General features: G+C 39.3%; 1 protein-coding gene and 1 pseudogene across 3 annotated transcripts in view; one reads left to right on the top strand and one right to left on the bottom strand.

Moving 5' to 3' along the window:
• Nucleotides 1-22,562, bottom strand: part of RCAN2 (regulator of calcineurin 2) — a 241,914-nt gene that overhangs the window by 59,364 nt on the left and 159,988 nt on the right. The window lies entirely within an intron of this gene.
• On the top strand, nt 8,171-8,289 carry LOC111736209 (annotated as a pseudogene).

The raw sequence follows: 22,562 nt of genomic DNA on the forward strand, positions 1-22,562 counted from the left end.
GAGAAGACAGCTATCTGTGAAGTAGCAGGCTCTCACCAGATACCAAATCTGCTCATGCCATATTCTCAGACTTCCCAGCCTCCTGAAATGTGAGAAATAAATACTTGTTGTTTATAAGCTGCCTAGTTTATGGTATTTTGTTACAGCAGCCTGGATGAACTAAGACAATAGATAAATTTATCTTTTCCAAGTGAACATGTTCTCTATTCAACAAATAAACTTTAGATATGTTTTCCATCCATCCATCCATCCATCCATCCATCCATCCATCCATCCATCCATCATCCTGTCATCCTGCCATTCTCTGTGTTCTGCTTAGAATTAAGTTGAGAAATCAAATGCTATGATAACTGAACACAAGAACTTATAACTTCCAATTCTTTGTGTTTAATAGTAAATGAATTTTTAAGATAAATCCATGCCGAATTTTTTTTTCTACAACTTCATGAGGGAAGTATAGACAGTACGTATATGGCAACCATACATTCTATAAATAAGGGCTTTAATAGATTAGAAAATACTATAGCTCTACCTACTTGGACAGACAAAGGGCCGAAACACATTATTATAATATTCAAGTAAGAAATTCAAATTGGAATAAACTTCCTGAGCAAATACAGCCTTTTTAAATGAAGATAACAGTTTCATTCATTCTACTCTCTATTTCTTCAACCTTTATGGAGTAGCTCCTATCTGCTAGTGTTGGGCCCTGGGGAAGCAGAAATAAAAGACTTGCCCTCTTTGTGAATAGGAAAGACAATATAGGTGGTGAGAGCTATGAGAGAGGCTTTCCCAGAAGCTATAACAGCACAGAAGAGGGACACATAATTCAGACTAAGAGGTAAAGAGCAGTTCACACCTAGGAGAGGTAACTTCCCAGTGAATCTGAAGGTGAATGAGAGTTTGTTAGGCAAAAGAGGAGGCAGGTAGAGAATGGTTATTTGGGCTGAAAAAAAGAGCATGTAGAAAAGACATGAGGCATAAAGAACAAATACATTATTTTAAGAACTGGAAATAGTTCATAATAGCCTGTGGTGTATTGTGTGCATCTTGGTGCAGAAAGGGCAGACAGTCAAGGGCAAAATAATAGGAGGCATTGTGTGCCAACCTAGGGGATTTCAACTTTACCCTGAGAGTTATAGGGAACAATGAAGGATCTTTAAGCGAGGTTTACATTTCAGAATGACTGCTCACTCATGCAAAATAACAACAACAACAACAACAACAACAACAATAATAATAATAATAAATAGAATAACTAAAACCTTAATATAAAAAGAAACTAAGAACATGAATAGACTATTTACAAAACAACAAATAGCTATCATTAACAAACATATAAAAACAGATTCAACTTTATTTAGAAAATACCAAAGTTTCATTTTTCAATTACTGAATCAGAAAATATATCATTTAAATGTGGATATTCAATTCTGGCATATGTGAATGAGACATGCATTACAGATAGAATAATTTGTTCCCTCTTTTCTAGAGAACAATTGGGTAAAACATATCAAAAACATAAAAAATACTCATATTCTTTATCCCAATAATTTCACTTTCAGCAACTGATTCCAAGGAAATAATAAGAGGTAAAACTAACAGATTTAAGCACAAAGTTGTTCACTTAGTGTTAATTAAAATGATAAAAAAAAAAAAAATGGACACAATCTAAATGCTCCACGATTGAGGCAGGTTAAATTATGGCTCACTTGTTTCATTTTCTAGACTACACTGTGGCCATTAAAGTAATATTTTAAACTAATTTTTAATGATATGGGATAATGCACTATGTGTTGTGTGAAGAAATCGAGCAATAAAATGGGACATGATCCTAATGACGATTACAAAAACTATACATGCTTTAAGAAAAAACTGGAAGAAAATGCATCCATATGTTTATAATTGTAATACCTGAGTTTTAAAATGATTAAAAACTCATTTTCTTCATTATGTTTCCAAAGCATTTCCCAAGGTTTAAAAAAAATAGCAAAAAGAGAAATAGCATAAGCATATATCATTTTTATGTTTTAAAGTTATTTTTAAGGAGGGCAATATTAATTTTTCAATGATGTAGAGGCTGAACTAGAGGGTGACAGAGAATGAAGAGAGTAGAGCGACATTCAGGGGCTGCTGTAATAACCCAAAGGAGAAAAGGTGTGGGCCTGGGCCAAGTTTATGTCAGAAGCATGGGGAAGAAAAGAAGTCTTCAAAGGATGTCAAGGAGGAAGAATTCTCAGAAAAATCCACATTGCTTAGAATAGGGGCAGAAGAGGAAAGAAGAATTGGGTGGCTCCCAGGTTCTCGTTGAATTTGGAGGAACAGCTGATTGATTCGCAGGAATAAAGATAAGAAACAGTCCACTTTGAACAAGTTTTTGTTTGCTATGCCTTTGGAATTACCACGCGGCGATGTCTAATAAACGTATAAGGAATAAACATGTAAATTCCCTCTACAGATCTGGGCCTTATGAAACAGGTCTGGGCCTAAGAGACAGACATGGAAGTTGTCAGGATTACGAGAAATTTGAACTCAGAATTTGATATTAGGAACAGAGAGTTGAGCGCTGGCTAAGGATAGAATCTGGGAAGACGGACGTTGAAGGGAAGAATAGAAACGGAGAAGATAAGAATGAAGGTAAGGAGTAGCTAGAGAAGAGAAAATCAGGAAAAAAGAGCCTGACAGAAGCCCAGGGAGAAATTCATTTCAAGAAGTAGAGAGGAGTCACCTGTGGGAAGGCTGAGGCGGGGCCAAGATCTGGACTGAGCAGTGTCCATTGCAGCTGGCAGAAAGCAAAGTCAGTTTCCATAGGCAGAGGATGGAGGCAGGATTGCAGCAAGTCGAAGTGAGACAAGAAAGCAGAAGAAAACAGTCTACTATTTAAAGACCCTGAACAGTGAAAAGAAGAAAAAAGATGGGAAGTTGCCAGAGGGAGCATGGCTTCAAAAGTGCACCTGTTTTTAAGATGGAGAAACCTGAGCTTGCAGATTGAGAGGAAGGAGCCAGCGGAGAAGGAAGGTTTGAAGATTCAGGAGTAAGAAGGATAGTGATGGATCCAGGAAGGCAGCAGGAGAGAGGATCCAAACACAGTGTTATTTTAGGCCAGTGAAGAAATACTTCTTCCAATGAAAAGGAGGGAAGGAAGTAAGGAAGTAAGATAATGTAAAGAAATAAGGCAAATGTTTATTAAAGGCAACTCTCATTGACTATCAGGCTAACTCTCGTGCAATGGTTAAGAATACCCTGGAGTCAGACTGCCTGTGTTTGTATTCCAGTTTCTCCACTTGGGGTGGAGATATATAGAGAGGAAGGAGTTGTTTTTGCTAACACTTATTGAGCACTTACTACATGGCAGTTATTGTTCCAAGACGCAAATGATCTTACCAGGTAGGTCCTGTTATATCCCTATTTTCGCATATTGGCTTAACTTAATGACCTGCCTAAGATCATACAGCTAAGAAGCAGGGAGATGGTATATAGCACAAGGACTTTGGAGCTAAACTTCTTGAGTGTAAATCCTGCTTCTATCACACTGAACCCCTCTGAGTCTCAGTTTCTTCATCTGTAAAAAAATGAGTAGGATATTGAATGGGCCTTTTATCTTGTCATGAGAATTATAAATGAGTTAATACATGTAGAATATTTAAGAGTAGTAAGTACCTAGAACAGAGTAAGCATTCCATACATGTTAGCTATTATTGCTGAAGTGGTGTTATCATAGTGAGACATCGAAAGCCACCTAAATGTTTAATAGAATAGGATTGTTTAAATTAATTATACAAGGATAAAAGCAAGGCCATAACCCCCAAAAGTTAAAAATCAGGAGTTCTTTTAAAGATGAAATTGTGGAAAGTTACCTAATAGCTTGGATATAAGACACATAACTAAAATGTATCCCCAATCTGAAGCCCTGGATATAACCTTGAACATATCTGAAGCTGCTGCTTTCAAAATGAGGTCAACAGCATGCCCCACAGGAATTAATAAGGGTTTGATTGTCCTTCCCAGCACTGTGTAGGGTCCGGGGTCTCCTGTAAGTATCCCCAAATACGGAAAAGGATACATAACAGTTATGATGGGTTGAACTGTGTATCTCCCAAAATATATGTTGGTGTTCTAACCCCCAGCACCTCAGAATGTGACCTTATTTGGAAGACAGAACTTTTAGAGAGGTAGTCAAGATGTAATTAGGTTATTAGGGTGGGCCTGAATCCAACGTGACTGGTGTTCTTAGGGAAAGAGGAAATTTAGAGACATACACATACAGATATAGTTCATGTCATGTGAAGATAAAGGGAGATATTGGGATGATACTCCTTCAAGCCTAGGAATGTCAAAGATTACCAGCAAACCACCAGAAGCTAAGTGAGTGATATGGATGGAACAGATTCTCTCTCACAACCCTGAGAAGAAAGCAATCTTGTTGACACCTTGACATAGCTTCCAGAACTCTAAGACAATACATTTCCGTTTTTTAAGCCACTCAGTTTATGGTACATTGTCATGGCAGCCTTAGCAAATGAACACAGTAGCCATAACACTAAGCCATTAAACACATAGCTCTTGCTCTGGTTCTATGATCATCAAGCAATCTTGGGATTATCTCTGGCCTGCCATGTTAATCTCCCTACATGAAAAGCTGGCCAGAGCATGTGAATACCTAGTTGCTTTGGTGGTTCTATTTCTCACTGCAGGTTAGTGAAATGGCCTTCTGGTTTATACATCAGGCCCTTACGAGTATGCATGTGGTCTAAAGCAGTGTTCTCCAACTTTTTTGGCACCAGGGACCGGTGCTACTATGAGAATCTAATGCCTGATCTGATGATCTGAGGTGGAGCTGGGGTAGTGATGCTAGCTCTGGGGAGTGGCTGCAGATGCACATGAAGCTTCATTTGCTCACCTGCTGCTCACTTCCTGCTGTGCAGCCCGGTTTCTAACAAGCCACAGACCAGACCGGTACTGGTCTGCGGCTCAGGGATTGGGGACCCCTGGTCTAAAGAGATTGAGCCATTTTTGGAATACTGATGATACTAGCTTTCTGAGTCAAGAAAGTGGAGGGCCATTTGCTGGAATGTAATGCCATGTCACCTGGGGACACTTCTTGCTTTCTCTGAAGGCACATTTTGGGATCAAACAGTCCCTTTCCATTTAAAAATAATTACACTAGGCAAAAGGTTTAATTAGTCCTTAGTCAATCTCATTTGACTTTGAACATATCTTTGAAGATAATAAACAAATAGATGCTAATGCTTCTTTTTCCTTAATGTTGCATTTACTTAATACATAATTCTTTGTATCTAATTAAAGTTCATATTTTATTATAAATTTTTAAAATTTAAAATAATTTATATCACTATACATCATTAAACATTAAATCATAATAGAGGGAGGAAGAGTAGCATGTAATAAAGTCATATGATACCCAGAGGCCATCTGACCCACCATTTGGCCTCTTATTTGTATATAAATATTCTCTAAATGGGTATTTATGATGTTCTAAATATCTCCAAGAAAAGATAAATGGCATAAAGAAATTACCAACCATGACGAGATTCATTCCAACACTGAAGCATCTTCTTATGCAGTAAATTAAAAAATATGTATCTAACTGTAAATCTTTCCCACTACCATTTTCTGCTTTGAACTGGCCACATAGGTAACTAGTAAGACTAACCATACAGAGAAGATGCAAAGCTAGGACTTGAAAAAGTCAAATCCTGTCTCTTTCCATTACCCTCTGATGCATCCACCAAAAATACCTTCTAAATTCCTTCATTTTCTTTCTTTAGAATGAAAACTCTTGTACATTTTTTTCCTCATTTCTAAACTCTCTTCAAGAGAATCTTGTGATAAAAGCTTGGTGCTACTTGTAGTATCCCTTTATTATGTTTTAAGGGCCTGAACCTGAACTTGCTTGGCTCTGCAGAACTGGCACCCTCTCACTGCAGCAGCCACCCTGGTGGGGCATCCAATTTTGCAAGAAAGGATTTCAGTGCAAAGCTTCTGCAGACACTGATTGACTCAGCATGAGCTCTGCCAGGCCTTTAAGATGAGAAGGTACAGCCTCTGTCACTTCAGAGGAAAGGAGGAAGAGTGAGCCTATTTTCAGAAAGAGAATAATCAGAATACAGATCCTTAGCCCTGGAATGGTGAGAGTTACATACAATCAATGCCTTTCCTTTACCTCCTAGAGGGTGCAGAAGTGCTAACCAAGCCAAAGCTGATAACCACTGAACAGTCCAGATGGGTAGAATCAACCAAAAAAAAAAAAGTAATGTAGAGGAGAAATGCTAAGAAGTGCTAGGATTTTCTACAGGTGGAGGCACAGAAAGGCCAAATTAAATGTGACCTTGTCTATGCATTCTAAAACATTTATCATTATGGATCTAATCATTCTGATAGAAAGAGAGAGAACAGTTTCTAATTCTTTGAGTTGATAAGAAAACTCTATTTTTTTCATTTATATATACTATTTAGTAAGACAAAGAAGTATGTAACACATTTTCAGAATGCTTCCCACTAGCAGTGGTTACAATAAAAAAATAAATCCTAATATTCTGTGAAAATCACTTGGCTATCATTCTTTTATCCTGAAAACATTTTATAGAGAGAATGGATAGGGAAAAAACTGATAGTCTGAGGTGAGAACTTCCCCCAAAAGATGGAACAAAGTGAGTGCAAAGAGAAGTGCAACACCTTGAAAGAAATTTTACCTGCTCGATATTCCACCAAAGTCTATCTGGTTTGAAAGCTTTAGTCAAATCCCAAACGCCCAGCATACACCAGAAGAGATTTGTTAATTTACGTAGTTGCATTACAAAGTCTATTCTATTGTTCAGTGGCAGAGTGCCTAACATTAATATTGTGGTTTCAAACTGCAATTTTCCTCTTGGCAGCTTACAAGAGAATAAAAATACTAAAATTAATTAATTTATTAAATACCTTGCCTTCAATGCTGTGAGATATTTTACACGCTTTCCCAACTTAGCTGACTTTTACTCCTAGCTGTAAACAGACTAATTTTATGTAAGTGTCATAGATGTTGCTGATGGTAGGGCAGTAGCACCATGTCAACGTTCAACTAATTAAAAATAATGTTGTTAGACTGGGGACAGCATGAGGGCAACGTCAAGCAAGTCAAGTACCATGCTCCCTCAGGTCTGGCTTGGGCTTATTGATTTTAAACTTTATTCTGTGGTAATGCCTCAATTTTTACATGCAGTAGATTCTCCCTTACTTTCTCAAATATTCAAATTAAACACAGTCGCAGATGCCCTTTAAAAAGTTACCCAATTTGAAAAAGAATAGAAACAGTCTTAGTTGGTTTGTGCTGCCATAACAAAGTATGGCAGACTGGGTGGCTTATAAACAACAGAAATTTTTTTCTCACAGTTCTGGAGATTGGAAAGTCCAAGATCAAGGTGCCGGTAGACTTGGTGCCCAGTGAGAGTCTGCTTCCTGGTTCATAGATGATTGTTTTTTCTCCTGTGTCCTCACAGGACAGAGGGGTGAAAGAGCTCACTGGGGTCTTTTATAAGAGACCCCACTCATCCCACTCATCCCACTCATAAGGTCTCCACACTAAGCACATCCCAAAGTCCTCATCAACAAATACCATCGCATTGGGAATTAGGTTTCATCATACGAATTTTGGGGAGACATATACATTCAGTCTGTAGCAGAAACCAAAACATCATCCGAACCTAAGTGTAGTGACTTCATGAAAGCTGGTTTCTCTGGGTTATATCATCAATGCATATGGCTCTCAACAGCACCAGTACTGGTCCCTCTAATGCAAACATTTTTGGGATTTGTAGTTATTAACAGAGAAGATGCAGCTCTCAGCAACAGCAGTAATAATGTTATCACTTGGGTACCTACTCTACATCAAATATTTAATTTACATTATCACATTCAATATCATAGTAACCCTGCAGGGTAGGCCCCATCTCCACTTGATAGAAAAGGTGAGCCTTGGAAAGATGGTGGGTCACTTGCTATATAGATCCAGGCTGGAACCAGAGGCCTCCAGAAGCCTCTTTGCAAGACTCTACGCATGCCTGAAAACAGTAAAACAAAGTTCCTTCAACAAAACTCGGACTGATATAAGTAACTCAACATTCTTTTCAAGAATTTTTGCATGAAGCTTACAATTTAAAGTAGATAAGCAGTCTACAACCATGCCACCCTGAACGTGCCTGATCTCATCTGATCTCAGAAGCTAAGCAGGGTCGGGCCTGGTTAGTACTTGGATGAAAGATCACCTAAGAATGCCAGATGCTGTAGGCATTAAATAAATACATAAATAAAAATAAAGTAGATAAGCATTTGAACTACTCATCTACACTTCAGCAGTATCAGGGAACCTGACACAATGCCATCACATTCTGGAGGCCAGTGTGCCTTTGACCTGAAGGGGCCATAGACCATGTATGTATACAGGGGAAAATTCTCAAAGACTCTAGTTTTGACTTAAATCATTTCTATTTTAATGTTATTTAAATATGCATGAATGTAGAACTAAGTATAACTACCTTGCCCTTAAAGCTCTTATAAAATTATTTTAAAACACACACACAAATGTTCAAATTAGATACAAATTACAAAACCAGTACAGTTCGAGTGAGCAAATGGCTTACAGCACTAACGGAGTGCTGGTTTCTCCGCACATGGTTGTTTCTCTGTGGCTCATCACTACTATCTGTCCTGAAAACAGCTTTTCCTCCTTTTCTTGCATGAAAATTTGAGAAAATAAGAAGCCTTTATTCCCCTCCCTCGTTTTATAGATTAAATCTTATGCTGTTCTTTTTTCCTAAAATAAAAGTAGTATTGCCACTTACTGCTTTGCAACCTGGGGTGAGTTACTTGACTTCTTTCATCTTTCTTGTCTGTAAAATGGAGATAAATAAATAGGACCTATCCACACTGGGTTGTTTAAGAATAAAATAAGTCAATAAATGTGAAAGTTCTCAAAATAGTGTCTAGCACACAGTAAATGCTCCTAATTGTTATTTATTATTATAATTATAAATATAAATATTAAGAAAAATATAAGTATGGGAACTGAAAGACAGCTTCAATGCTCAGCTCGTTAAAGGTGATCATACCAAGATACAGAATCTAATTATATTACATTTCTATCACATATGAAGATATACTAATTAATTAAAGGTATATATTGTATGCATGTTGTAAACTCTAGGGCAAATAGTAAAAATTTGGAAAAGATATTAAAAGAAGCCAAAAGTTAAGGTAAAGTGGAGTTAAAAAAAATGCTCAATTATTCTAAAAGCAGTTGGAAAAAGAAAAAAAAAAGTAGATGGAACAAACAGGAAACAACTAGATACGTAGTAGACTTTAGGCCACCCATACCACTAATTACATTAAATGTAAATTATCTAAAAAAATGAACTAAAAGACAAAGATTAGCAGATTGGTTAAAAAAGCAACACCCAACTATATGCCACCAAGAAATCCACTCACTTTAAATAAAGTCATATATAGGTTTTAAGTCAAAGAATGGGGGGAAAAATAACATGCAAACGCTAATCAGAAAAAGCTGGAGTTGCTATATTAAAGTTTTATTATCATACAAGTGAATACATAAAAAATTAAAATCTATAAGAATCACTTCTATATCTAAATCTCTTATCTCTAACTCTCTATCTCCCTACTGAAAAACTCATGGAACACTGAGAAATAAGACTAGGAAATAAAACTGAATTATCTTACTTAATACCCTACTACATATGCTGTATAGATACTATATCAAATTTATTAACATCTTTTTATTTTATTTTTAGAAAGCATATGTTAAGGTATTTATTTTTTTGGATAGAGTTCAGATAAAGAATAATTTGTCGACGGGAATGGGAGACTGAAAGCTGTATATGAATTCTAACTAGCTAAAATCAAATTTGAATTCTTGTCACTACTGAGTAGTCACATATTTCACTATTAAATGACCACATTCTAAAGATGCTATTTAATTAGAAGAAGAAACTAAAATGAGATTCTATTTTCAGAATTTGCCAGCTAATGCTAGGCCTTAATTAAAACAAAACCAAACAAAATAAAACAAATCAGATAGCTATCTAAAGATTTTTGTGACTAAATGAACAGCAAGGCTCTATCATCATTTAAAAAAATCAAAAGTGCCAAAGGGAGGGTGGACCGAAACTAGTGTGGGAAAGCTGCAACATCTTGTTCAATAATGAAAATCTGGGAAATCTGGGTCGTATTTCATTCTTGTAGGAGGAAATGAGAATTGCAACACTAATGTTAAAAAAGAGTAGGAGTAAATGAAGGAAAATATTTATCAACATGTAGTTAACACCATTGCTTTAAAAAGACAAAGATGTAGAGATGTTCAAACAAGAACAGATGAATCACATTCTGCTAACATAGAAAATGACAGGATTCAATAATTGAGAATGCCCCTTGTTCACGCTGGGCCTCAGTGTCTACAGCTGTAAAATGAAGACTAAGCCCTCTTAGGATGGCTGTTAGGGCAGCAAAGCTACACAGCAAGAGGCCTCCAGATAGCCACGCCTATGCTCAGGGGCCCTGGGACCTTGGCCAGAGGTGAATGGTTCAGGGGTAGACTTTGTACCCTCCAAGCTGGGACAATCAGATCCTTTCTGGCATTTAATATTTCACAACCAATTTAACACATTTGCTCATTCATTCCATCACTCATTCATGCCTACAAGGGCACCGTTCTAGTCTCTGTTGAACAAGACTGACAAAGATGTTATCCTCTTAGAGCTTACATTCTACTGGGAGATATAGACAACCAACAGATAGATAAGAAAACATTAGATCCTATGTAATGGTGAAAATATAAAACTGGTGAAGTGATGCAGAGTGTCTGAGTAAGGGAGCAGTTACTTTAAGTTGGGTGGTGAGCAAAGCATCTCTAGGAAGAAAGTAAAGAAGAGTTAATCAGATAGAAAATCTAGGGAAGATCATTCTAGGCAGAAACAGACCAGTAAGGCCTGAAGCATAATAAATAGGAAGTGAGTAAAATAGAGATGAGTTTAGACAAATAGATCAAGTTATGTAGGGCCTTGTAGTCTATGGCGATGCATTTGGATTTTATTTCTAAGAGCAACAAGGAGCCAATGGAAGATTTTGTGTATAAAGTACATGACCCAATTTGTGGTTTCAAAAGATCACTCTAGATTATGTAAGAGCAAGTGTGGAAGTAAGGGGACCTCTTAGGAAATGACCTCAGTGTCCGGGAGGAAGGTGATGGGACTAAGGTTAAAGTGCAGGGGTTAAGAAGAGGAGTTTGGAGGTGAAATCAATAGGATTTGCTGAGATGGAGAGTGTGGGAAAGAAAAGAAAGACTGCTATCTATGTTTGTGACCTGAACAACTGGGTAGCTGATAGTACAATTTCCTGACATGGGGAAGATTGTGGGAAGAGTAGGCTTTTTGTTTTGTTTTTTAAACCCAGATCTCTGTTTTGGATAGGTTGGGTAAAGATGTTGTATTAGACGTTGAGTGATATGTTGAGTCCCTGTACTGGGAGACATTAGAGCTGAGTCACATTAATGAAGACCAAGAAAGGATCCGCAAACCCTGCTGCCCACAGCGTGGTCCGGATTTCTGCCACTCTGCAGTCTTATTGTTTAGCGTTTCCCATGATTGCACAAGCTCCTCCTGCATCCTCTCGATAAATTGCCCTTTTTGCTTAAGCTAGCATTTCGGCATCTATTGTTTGCAACCCAAAAGGATCTTAACGAATCCTTGGTGATGACAAGATCGTTTCTAAGTTTCTTTCCTGCTTTACTACTTTATAAAACTAAGAAGCTATTTTATAACTGAACATGATATCAACTGAAACTTGGGGCATTGATGGTGGGGACAGCAAGTACTGACTACACTAAGAATAATGGCTGCACTTTACTGAGTACTGGCTGTGAGAGAAGCTCTACTAAGGGCTTTGACATACTTTATCTCATTTAATCCTTAAAACCAGTGGTCCCCAACCTTTTTGGCACCAGGGACCTTTGCTCCTATGAGAATCTAATGCCCAATGATCTGAGGTAGAGCTGAAGTGGCGATGCTAATGCTGGGGAGCAGCTGCAAATACAGGTGAACCTTCACTTGCTGGCCCACCCCTCACCTCCTGCTGTGCAGACGGTTCCTTACAGACCATGGACTGGTACCAGTCTGCAGCCTAGGAGTTGGGGACCCCTGCCTAAAACAACTCTGAACTAGTGGTGACTTATCCTATTTTAGAGAAAATTAAGGTTTGAGGGCTGAAGGTGTGGAGACAGTAAGTGTTAGAGCGGGGTTTCAAACCCGGGTCAAGTTAACCCCCAAAGTGCATCAGTCACCAATTCACTGCACTATTGGGAGCAGGTTTCCACGACTGGAGATGATTCAGTGAGGGGCTGGAAGAATACTCATGATCCCTCTGGTGGTGGCGCAGGAACTACAGCAACCTATTGCCAGTTTCACAGCAGGATTGGCCGTTACACAATCTAGAGCCATGGTAGAGCTCTAAAAAGAATGTGCAGACTTCCAAGCTATATCCAGGCTTCGGCTTGGGGCTCTGTGCTCCTCAGCATCATTCAGCAGAGCAGAACCAACACAGGATACGTATCTTCATAATGGCCTTGGATGGGAAGGTAGTCACTGGGATCTTGTGATTTGAGAGGACATAGGTATCCTCAGCAGTCAGCCACTTACAGATTGGGAAACTGAGACCTAAATAGGTTACTTTGTAGGATTACATGGCTAATTAGTAAAGACTTAAAATCTTAAGACCAGGTTATGTCTTATTCAATAATTTGAGTGTTTGTCTTATTCAATAATTTCCAATCTCATCATGGTGCTATTTCTTTTCTCACTTGACAATGAGGTCTTAGAGCCTCATTGGTGGAAGGGTAGGGAGACATCAACTTTCTGTTCTCAGCCTTAACCCTTGTTTTCATCAAGCCATAATATACAATTATAAAATGTGCAATCTTAAGCATATAGCTCAGTGAATTTTTGTAGTATAATCACAATCAATGTAACTATATCCCAGGTCCAGATATAAGATGTTTCCAGCACCTTAGAAGGCACTGTTCTGTTCCTTTTCAGACAATAAGCACCTTCCCCACTCCCTGGGGTAACCACTTATTCTGATGTCTATCACCATAGACTAGTTTTGCATGTTCCTAATCTTTATGCAAATGGAATAATAAATATGTACTTTTAAAATCCGTCTTCTTTTATTCTACACTATAATTGTGAAATTCTCCATGTTGCGTATAGTAGCTTATTCTTTTATATTGCTGTGTAGCGTTCTGTCGTGTGAATGTATCTAGACTTATTCATCCATTCTCCCAATAATGGACATTTAGGTATTTTTCCCTTTAGGACTATTATGAATAAGGCTGCTATAAACGTTCTTGGGCACGTTTTCTGGTAGACATAAGCACTCATTTCTCTAGGGAAGCAGAATTACTAGATTGTAGGGTAGACATATATTTAGTTTTAGAAGACACTATAGACAATTTTCCAAAGCATTTGTGACAATTTGCCTTCCCACAGGCAATAAATGAGAGTTCCAGTTGTTCTTAATTCTTGCCAGCCCTGGGTATTGACTGTCTTTTTGCTTTTCAACCGCTCTGTCAGCTATGTAATGGTATCTCATTGTGGTTTTAATTTGCATTTCCCTGATAAATAATGGTTTTGGCCATTTGGGTATCTTCTTTTTTAAAATGTCTGTTTAAGTACTTTGCTGATTTTTAATTGGATTGCTTGTCTTACTGGTTTTTAGGATTTCTTGATAAATTCTGGAAATGAGTCCTTTGTCGGATATATGTATTGTGAATATCTTCTCCCAGTCTGTGACTTGTTGTTTTATTCTGAGTGGTATCTTTTTGGTAAATGCAAGTACTTAATTTTTAATAAATTCCAGTTATGGTTAGTGCTTTGTGTGTCTTGTTTGCGTATCAGTTATGGTTAGTGCTTTTATTATGGTTAGTGCTTTGTGTGTCTTGTTTAAGTAATATTTGCCTACCCCAAATCTTGCCTTTTTAAACTCAAGAAGCCCAGAAGCCATTTAAAAGCTATGTATTTGACAGGCATGGAAAATGCTAACAAATTCTTTTTCAGGCACTGGGGAGATAAAACGTTGAGAGGTCAGAAGGGAAGAAGCACAGTGGTGCCGAAGCTGCTGGAAACTCATGGGATGCTCTGGCAATGAGTAACGGGGAGGCAATAATCAAGGACTTATAATCGAAGTTGGTGGGAGGAGTTTTTCTTGAGAGAAAGTAACAGTAGCAACCATCAAACAAATCAGACCTACATTGGGCCTTGTACTGATACCATCCCCATGCTTTTGATAAAGGCAATAGTCAACATCTCCCTGAGAAGTTGCTGCAATTTTCTGACCAGATTTAGAAGAGGGTCTCAGCACAGTGCCGCACAAATGGTGGGTGTGCGAACAACCTTATTCCTTTCTTAGAACAAAGAGAACTATAAATAAATGTTAAATAGTCGCGAGTATCCAATTTTGCGTTAGATACGTGTAGTGCTTCACTTCATACCCTCTCGGCCCCACCAATCTCTTATTATTTATAGCTCCTGCGGCACTAACCAGTTTTGTGTGGATTCTGCTCAGTTGCATGCAGTGTACAATCTGAGGGCCTTGCTTCACCTCAGTGCCTGTCTCTTTCCATTCCAGCCTTCTCCGCTGACAGAGAGGCAGGTACCCCCACAATATACTTGGTATTCATGCATGCACAACCCCAAAATGCAGGGGAGTTAACAATCTGTGGAAGAAACTTGGGCCCGTGGTGGCTGGAAGCCAATGGGCAAATGTGTCTCCTTTCCTTTCCCTTGACAGAGGTTCTGTACCATATTTCATACAGCTTCTTAGGCTTTCCGTGGAATTTAACAACCAGTCACCAGAGCAGAGGTCTGCTCCACTACCCACTGACTGGCCTCCCCACCTTCCCTGCTTCACCCACCTGGCTTCTACTCCCACACCTTGGCTTTCCACCCACCAATCTCCAGTAAAACACTTACACTTAAGCTTTTGTTTCAGGTTCTGCTTTCTGGGAAACATAAGCGAAGAGGGCACTCACTAAGACATCTGCTTGATTGATTTTACTTCATTAGATTTCAAACATAGATCAATTTTACACTTTTATAACTTCAAAGGAAGACTCAGACCTTTCATTGGGAAGGTATCATTATGAATTAAATTCAACTAATCGGCTATATAAGTTCAGCTACATGGGAAATTTATTCAGGAATCAACATGATTCTCTGTTAGCCACAGAACTGAAAATATTTCTCCTTAGACATCTGTTGGAGAGGAGCCAAAACCAGAATCAAAATTTATGTTGGTTCGTGAGCTAATCAAGGCATTGAACTCAGCCGAAACAATTTATTACACAAGAAATGTAGTAAGAAGCTGACTGTCGAGGAAATGTGAATTCATCATTGGCTTCCACAACCAGGGGACAGTCCTGTTTTTAACTGGAGGCCTTTTTGGTCGTGATCGCCACTGTAGGGCTGGTAAGCCGAGGTGCTTAGAACATGTTGCTGAGGTGGTCAAGAGGGAGCCTCTGTAGGCACTGTGAGGGGCAGTACTGAAAGTGAGCTGTGAATGGAGCCAGTGTGTTACAGAGCGGGGCCGTGGTGTGCAAAATGATGATAGACAATGTGCGAAGTAGGCAGCGCATCAATAGCAGTGTGACATCTGAGGAAGCTGTGTGACTCCAAGATTGGCTTGTTTTCATGTCCAAAGAGCCAAATGATGAGAATTGTCAACAGATAGTTCAACTGAAATCACTTTTTCCCTGGCCTGCCTGGTGTGTTTCTACTGCAGGAATTCCAGCTCAACAGTGACAGTGTGTATTACTGAGTGGAGAAGGTACACCAATAGTTCTAGACCAATGGTTATCCCCTAACACCCTCAAGGTTCCTAGAACCCCAGAGAATTACACTTTATAACTTCCAAATAAATGTTTACTTTCCAGAGTTACCATCTCAGCACCGTAGGCAATTTTAAAGGCTACGAGACCACGTTGAAAAGACCAGGGAAGGGCTAAAGAGACATGAGGATGAGGATGGCCCAGGGCACATTCACATAGCACTGAAAGTTAGTTCTCTATTCACAAAGCCTACTGGCATCCCATTTTCTTTGATTCTCTCACATTTATTATACTATGGTTGACGTGACAGTCTTCTCACTAGTGTGGAAGCTCTATTTTGGAAATCTCAGGCTTCCACACAGTGCCTTGCTCGTTGGAGGAATTCAGTAAAGGTTTCTGGAAGGCTTCCGAAATTTTTCTGAAATGCCATCTTCTCAATGAGGGCTATCCTGGTCATTCTATTGATAATTCCACTTCCTGCGCCCTCATCCTGGCCTGCTTTCACTTTTTCTCTTTAGCACATATCACTACTAGCATACTATATAAATTGTTTATTTATTATTTTCCTGATCATCTCTCTTCCCGTTAGGATGTTCCATGGCCGTCATTTTTGACTTTTTTTTTTTTTTCCTGTGATGCCTCCACATATCTAGACCTGGTATATATAAATACTGATTGATTCCAAAATGGCAACTTCTGTTTCTTAAACTCACTCAGGGTACTTTGTGCCTCTTCCTGTGGGTCCAACTCTCCATTTACGAAAACAGTATATTTAATTCACTAATTAACAATTTATTAAGCACTGACTCTATGCCAGGCATCGTGCTGGGTGCTGGGGGAACAGACATGAAGAAGACAGAGTCCCTGCCTTCAAAGACCTTCGGGTTAGCGAGGAGATGTCTACAAGCATGGGCTACTATAATACAATGCAGTGAATATGATGGCAGAGAAAAACATAGGGTGTTAAGGAAGCACAGACAGGGGCTAAGGGAGGGGCTTAGGGCCTCAAGGAACAGCTACGGCTCTGGCATAAATCAAGCCCTGATGAGACGAGGTTTCAAGGCTAAGTAGATATTAGTGAGAGAGTATGTATAAGGATAGGTTGAGGGAGACAGGGGGTCATGGTGGTAGACGAGAGCAAAAAACGTGAAAGCTCTATGTCTATGTTGAAAAGGTAACGCAATTGCTTGATTATTGTAGTATTCATTTAGCATACATTTGCTGTGCTCCTATTCTGTGTTAAGCTGGGATGCAGCAGCAAGCAAAACACAAAAATATTTGCCCTCATGGAGCTTATAGTCTTGTGAGAGGAGACGGATACTAAACAAAATAAATAAGTGAATTATGCGATATGTTATAAAATAAGTGCTATGTACAAAAACAGAGCAAGAAAAGGGGATGAAGAGAGCTGAGGAAAGGCACTGCGATGCTTAGGGTCTGAGCACAGGCTCCTCTCTTTGGATCATCCCCTAATATCCTCTGTTAGAAATCTTCCTGCCCATGATGAAGGCCAGCCTATGGTTTTACGGGCTTTTTTTTTTTTTTTAAGCAGCAGGAGGAAGAAAAGAAGTCTTCATGCATTACAGTAATGATAGCAGTAATTACACTTTCTATTAAATCCCATGAAAGCCCTAAAGTAATTATCCAAGAAATAAACAAATGAAAGGACATTCAGAACAAGCATCAGACAAAGATGTTGAGAGAAGGCCCAGTGCAACGATGAGGAGCGCAGGCTCTGAGCCAGGCAGCCCCCGGTTTGGATCACGGCTCTGCCACTTCCTGGCTGGCTGACGTGGTCAGTTCATTAATCTCACAAGCCTCACACTCTCTCCAACTGTAAAAGAGGGATGATCATAACAGTATACTTTCTTTACATGGGAGTATGAAGATGCAGTGAGATGCTATGGGAACACACACTTAAGTTATGGGGCTGGCAAGTAGTAAAATTCAATGATGTTAAACATTACTAGTCTAGCCCAACATGGCTTCTTCAATGACCCTAGAGAACACGAACTCTGATCTTAGACAAATTGGCCCACTTTGCAGCATGAAATATGAGAAGTTTGAATTAAGGGCAAGGAGAGACAAATGTGGTTGGTGGGGCTGGGGTGCTTTTCGGCATAGTCTAAGGTAGAACGTGACTAAAGTGTCCAAGTGCAGGACTGAGGGATGAGGTGGGACAAGGAAAGATAGCTGGCTGCTGATTAAAATATGGTGTTAAGCTGGGCAGATCTGGTGGATGAAAGAAAGCAGTGGCCGCGAGGCCATATCATAAGAAGACTAACCTGCAGAAATCTCGAGTTTAGCCCGAAATGGAAGATCTGGGAGTGGGGAGAAGACTGAATAACTATCTCAAAGAATGAGAATATATATCTGGTAAAGAAAGCACAGACTTGCTCTGTTTGCTCACAGAGCACACTACTACTAGTAGGACAAATGGGTCGAAGTTGTAGACTTTCAAGAAAAAAAAAGAATAATCGTGAAACAGTCTCAGTACGGAGTGGGGACTCTATCACTGGATGAGTGTAGGAGAGAAATACTTGAGGGGCGATGGCTGCACTGTTTAAGTAGGGGATCTTTAGTTGTCTCTCAAGTCCTTTCCAACTCTAAAATCCTGACTTAAAGCCTTAATTAAGGAGGGCAAAAACAATAAGAAGCCCCGGAGAGCTCAAAGCTTAGAAATAATTTGAATAAAATCAAGGCGATCAGTAAAAGGAAATGGAGGTGAGCCTGCTGACCAGGAGAAGTTTACAGAAATAAACTCAGGAGGTGATGATAATGCAGTCCATGAAGCCTGTCCAAAGTGTTGTTCTGCTTAGTCCTCACCATAATCCTGAGAGTCGATATTACCCTCATTGCCATTTCATCATGAGCAAAGCGAGGCCTAGAAAGCTCATCTTGCCAATGCATTTTGTTAGAAAGGGCAGACCTATAACTTTAGTCCAGTTTTCTGACTTTTAGTCCAACATTCTTTACAGTTCACTTTACAGAATTTCCATGTTGGATTAAGAAAGAGGGACAAAAAAATGAAGACATAGGTATTTAAATAATTGTAACAGCCTTCTTCACTGATTTCCCTGCCCTCCCCAACTCCCTCTTCCTGTTTCCTCCTTTCTCCTATCTAGGCTGGACTCCCAAGATGCTGTGATCTTCCAAAATTACGTCTCTTAACACTCTTGATGATTCCCCATGGTTCATGGGGTCAATTGCGATGGTTTGGTTGGTGCTCAAGGTCATTCATAGCATGATCCATCCTCACTCCTCACTCTACAGTATTATCTTTCACTATTCTCTGTATGACAGGGAATAGGCTAAGTGTATGCCAATAGAGAGTGGTAGGGATTAGGGAATGCTTGCTTTGTTGAAAAGGGCAGACTTAGCTCATCTGGAGCCAAGAAATGAAGTCACGAGGTGATGATAATGTAGTCTAGGAAGACTGTCCAAAATGTTGCTTTGCTTAATCCTCATCATAATCCTGGGAGGTCGATTGTAGCATGTGGGAAAGGCGATTCAGTGATGCCAGTTCTACCAATCTTTTAAGAGAATCTGAGATATAGATTTTAATTTTAAAATCTTCCAATTTTTTAAAGGCTAGCAATAAATTCAATCTAATAAAATGACACAATATATGACAAATAAAATCTGCCTACGGATTTGGTTCACAGGTGAACATTTTGCAAATTCTGATCTAAGACTACTACCTTTGAGATGAAGCTAATCCTCATTTGCCCAACTTGAAGTGAGCCATGCTTCCTGGAAGCCCCACGTTATGAAATGAATATCTTTCTCATGGCACTTAACGCTAGTCAGCCCTGCTACACATATATGATTTTGAAGTAATGAGTATTCTTCCCTTTGGGGACTACATGATGTTCCATTCGTATTAAGTACTAACAGACAGTTTTTGAACTTGGATTTAGTAGAAAGAGACCTGAAAGATTTGGTTCTGCTTACATGCGAAGGCCACAAAAGGGGTCGATGATGGTTCCAGATCCCAAGCCTGGGTACTGACAATAACTGCCTGGAATAACTGCTTAGGTGGATCAAGAGAAGGTTCCGTGGAAGAAGGGAAAGTTAAGGCACTCAGGCTTCTTATGTCGTCATGCTCATTCAGAATTCAAAAGCTTAAAGTACTTTCGAGTTTATTTCCCTTCTATCCACAAGAAAGAATCTGGAGCCAGAATACCATCAAGAAGTCATTATAAAATTTTTGGTGCTCAGAGCTTCTAGTCTATAACATAAATCAGAAGGATTGAATGACAGCACATATTGTCCTGTCCCAACACGTTTGGAGGAGAAACTTTGTTTTCTAATATTTGTAAAAATGAATAAAGACATTCATATTTCCTCCAAAGAAATCTCTTAGTTGACCTAACCTAACATCGCTGCTTCCTTCTTTCTCCTTAGTACTAGTAAATAAACAGCTGCTGTTAATCAGTTTTGCTTTTGCCAGTGTCGAATTAAAGGAGCTGATATCATCAATATTAGTAACCTCATGGGAGAATTTAATTGAGTTAAACATTAAATTACCAATTTAATTGAGTTACCAATTTTTGAAGTCTTGAAAGTCTTGCTGGATTTTTTCACTAAAATGGATAATGTCTTATGCAGGAATGTTACTCAGAAATTGTGTGGATTTCAGAAAAAATTACATAATTTTGTGGATGAAACTAATATGTGATTCTCAATATAGCAGAACTGCTGTGTCTTTAACAGAGCTAAATCTCATTATTGGACTCAGTTGAATTTAAGGGATTTCATCATCAAAGTTTAGAGATACAAGAGGCAAGAAAAATAAGTCACTTGTTGAGTGCCTATATGTTTTAAGTACATTCTTATTCCATTTGCAACACTTGATCATACCTACTTTAGAGATGAAAAAACTGTGACTCAGAGATAAAGAAAACTTCCCAAGACTGCCCAACTGGAAACTGTTAGGGTCAGGGTTCTAGACCAGGCTGGTCTGGCTCTGCAACCCATTCCTTCTACATGCTGCCCACTGCACACATAGGGATGTTTTATTCCAATGGACTACCAGAGAGATTAACTATTCACCCAAAGTGAGTAGTCTAAAAAATCTGCACCTGGAGCTTCTGTCTCCTTATTCAGTCCTCATTCTGTTTCTCCACAGCCAATGGCTGTATCATGGTTACCACCACTGCCTCTATAAAGGGCACAAAAAAGCTGAAGACCTTTTAGTACTCACATGGGCAGAAACTTGCTGCCTTAGTTACATAACTCTAGCCCTATCCAAGGATTGCAAAGGATCTGAATGATACTCTGGATCTGATTAGAGGTGGTCTTGCTATCTGTTAATAAAAATCTTTCTGTAAACAGATAGAACTAGTCAAGTGGATGGCAGTAGAATGTAAGGCAGGGTGAATGTACAGAATGCCCTGTCAGTATGGAAGAACAGTAAGGGCCAAGGCCTGGAGGTGCAACAGGAGAGGTAGCCCACTGGGCTCTCATGTCACTAGCTGATCTAGAATACAGTGCCTGATACCTGCCATACCTTTCAAATCCCAGATCAGAGCTTAACTATTTCATGAAACTTCACACCTCTTAAAGACTGTGTTTTGAGATTTTACTAATTCTTCTGGGATGCAATATAATGTATATGAATTCTGGGATAGTTCTCAAATCATTTATTTACAGGGTACATTTGTTATCTGCACTAGAACTTGCTAGTTGTCCTTCAACGTCTACCTCTTTTTTTGTTTATAATAGAAATCTGATGTTTAGCCAGGCACAGGGCTACCAGGAACCAGGAACAAGGTGGTATTCTCAGCCTCTCCCAATGGGTTCATGTGCCCATGGTCTGTCCAGTCAAATCTGAAAGGAGGTGATATGTGCAACTTTTAGAGCCTGCCCTAACAGAAGTTAGCCTGCCCTAACCGCTCTTCTCCCTCCTCCATCCTGTACCTAAAATAAGGCCTGCAACAAACTTAAGCATCATTAATTCATTCCCTCATCTAACTTTTATTCAGCATCTACTAAATGTAGACTATTGCACTGAGAGGCAAGACTGCCAGAATGATGGCAACAGTTAACCACAAGGACATGGCATCAAATTTTTCTTTCCCTTCGCTTTGTGTACACTAAACTCAAGGAACATCGGCCTCCATGAACATATTTTAGTGATGATATTGAGGATTTGGGCGGGGGTGGTGTCTGCATGTGTATATGGTCTCATAAGGGACCCAGAATATTCTAGGTTAAGTATTTAACATCGTTGAGTTTCTATTTCCAAGCTGTCAGAACTATGAAGAAGCATTAGGGCAGACTTTTTGGTTAAAGGACATCCGCCTGTGATTGTAAGTCTGCCTCTCTCACCCACAGACTAAGTGATTCCCAGGGAAGGGACCAGGTTTAGAATCTTGATTTTAGACTCCTGGCCCTACAAGACAATCAGTACATACCTGCTGAATTGAATGTCCTTCCTGAATACCCGAGGTGTAGTGCTAGCACACATGCCCTTCTCCCCTCCCCAAATCAACCTAACGACATCCTCAACATGGTTTCTCTTTTATTTTGACTTCTTTCCTCTTTACAAAGAAAAGACAGAAGAATAACAAAAGATAATCAGCCTGATTCAAGGATGCTCAGACTCTGCAGCTGAGTTTCTCAGGCCCTCATCTTGTCTGGCTGGGATGTGGCAGCCCCCTCCTCTCTCCTC

This window comes from Pteropus vampyrus, unplaced genomic scaffold, assembly GCF_000151845.1.
Source record: "Pteropus vampyrus isolate Shadow unplaced genomic scaffold, Pvam_2.0 Scaffold18, whole genome shotgun sequence".
Lineage (NCBI taxonomy): Eukaryota > Metazoa > Chordata > Mammalia > Chiroptera > Pteropodidae > Pteropus > Pteropus vampyrus.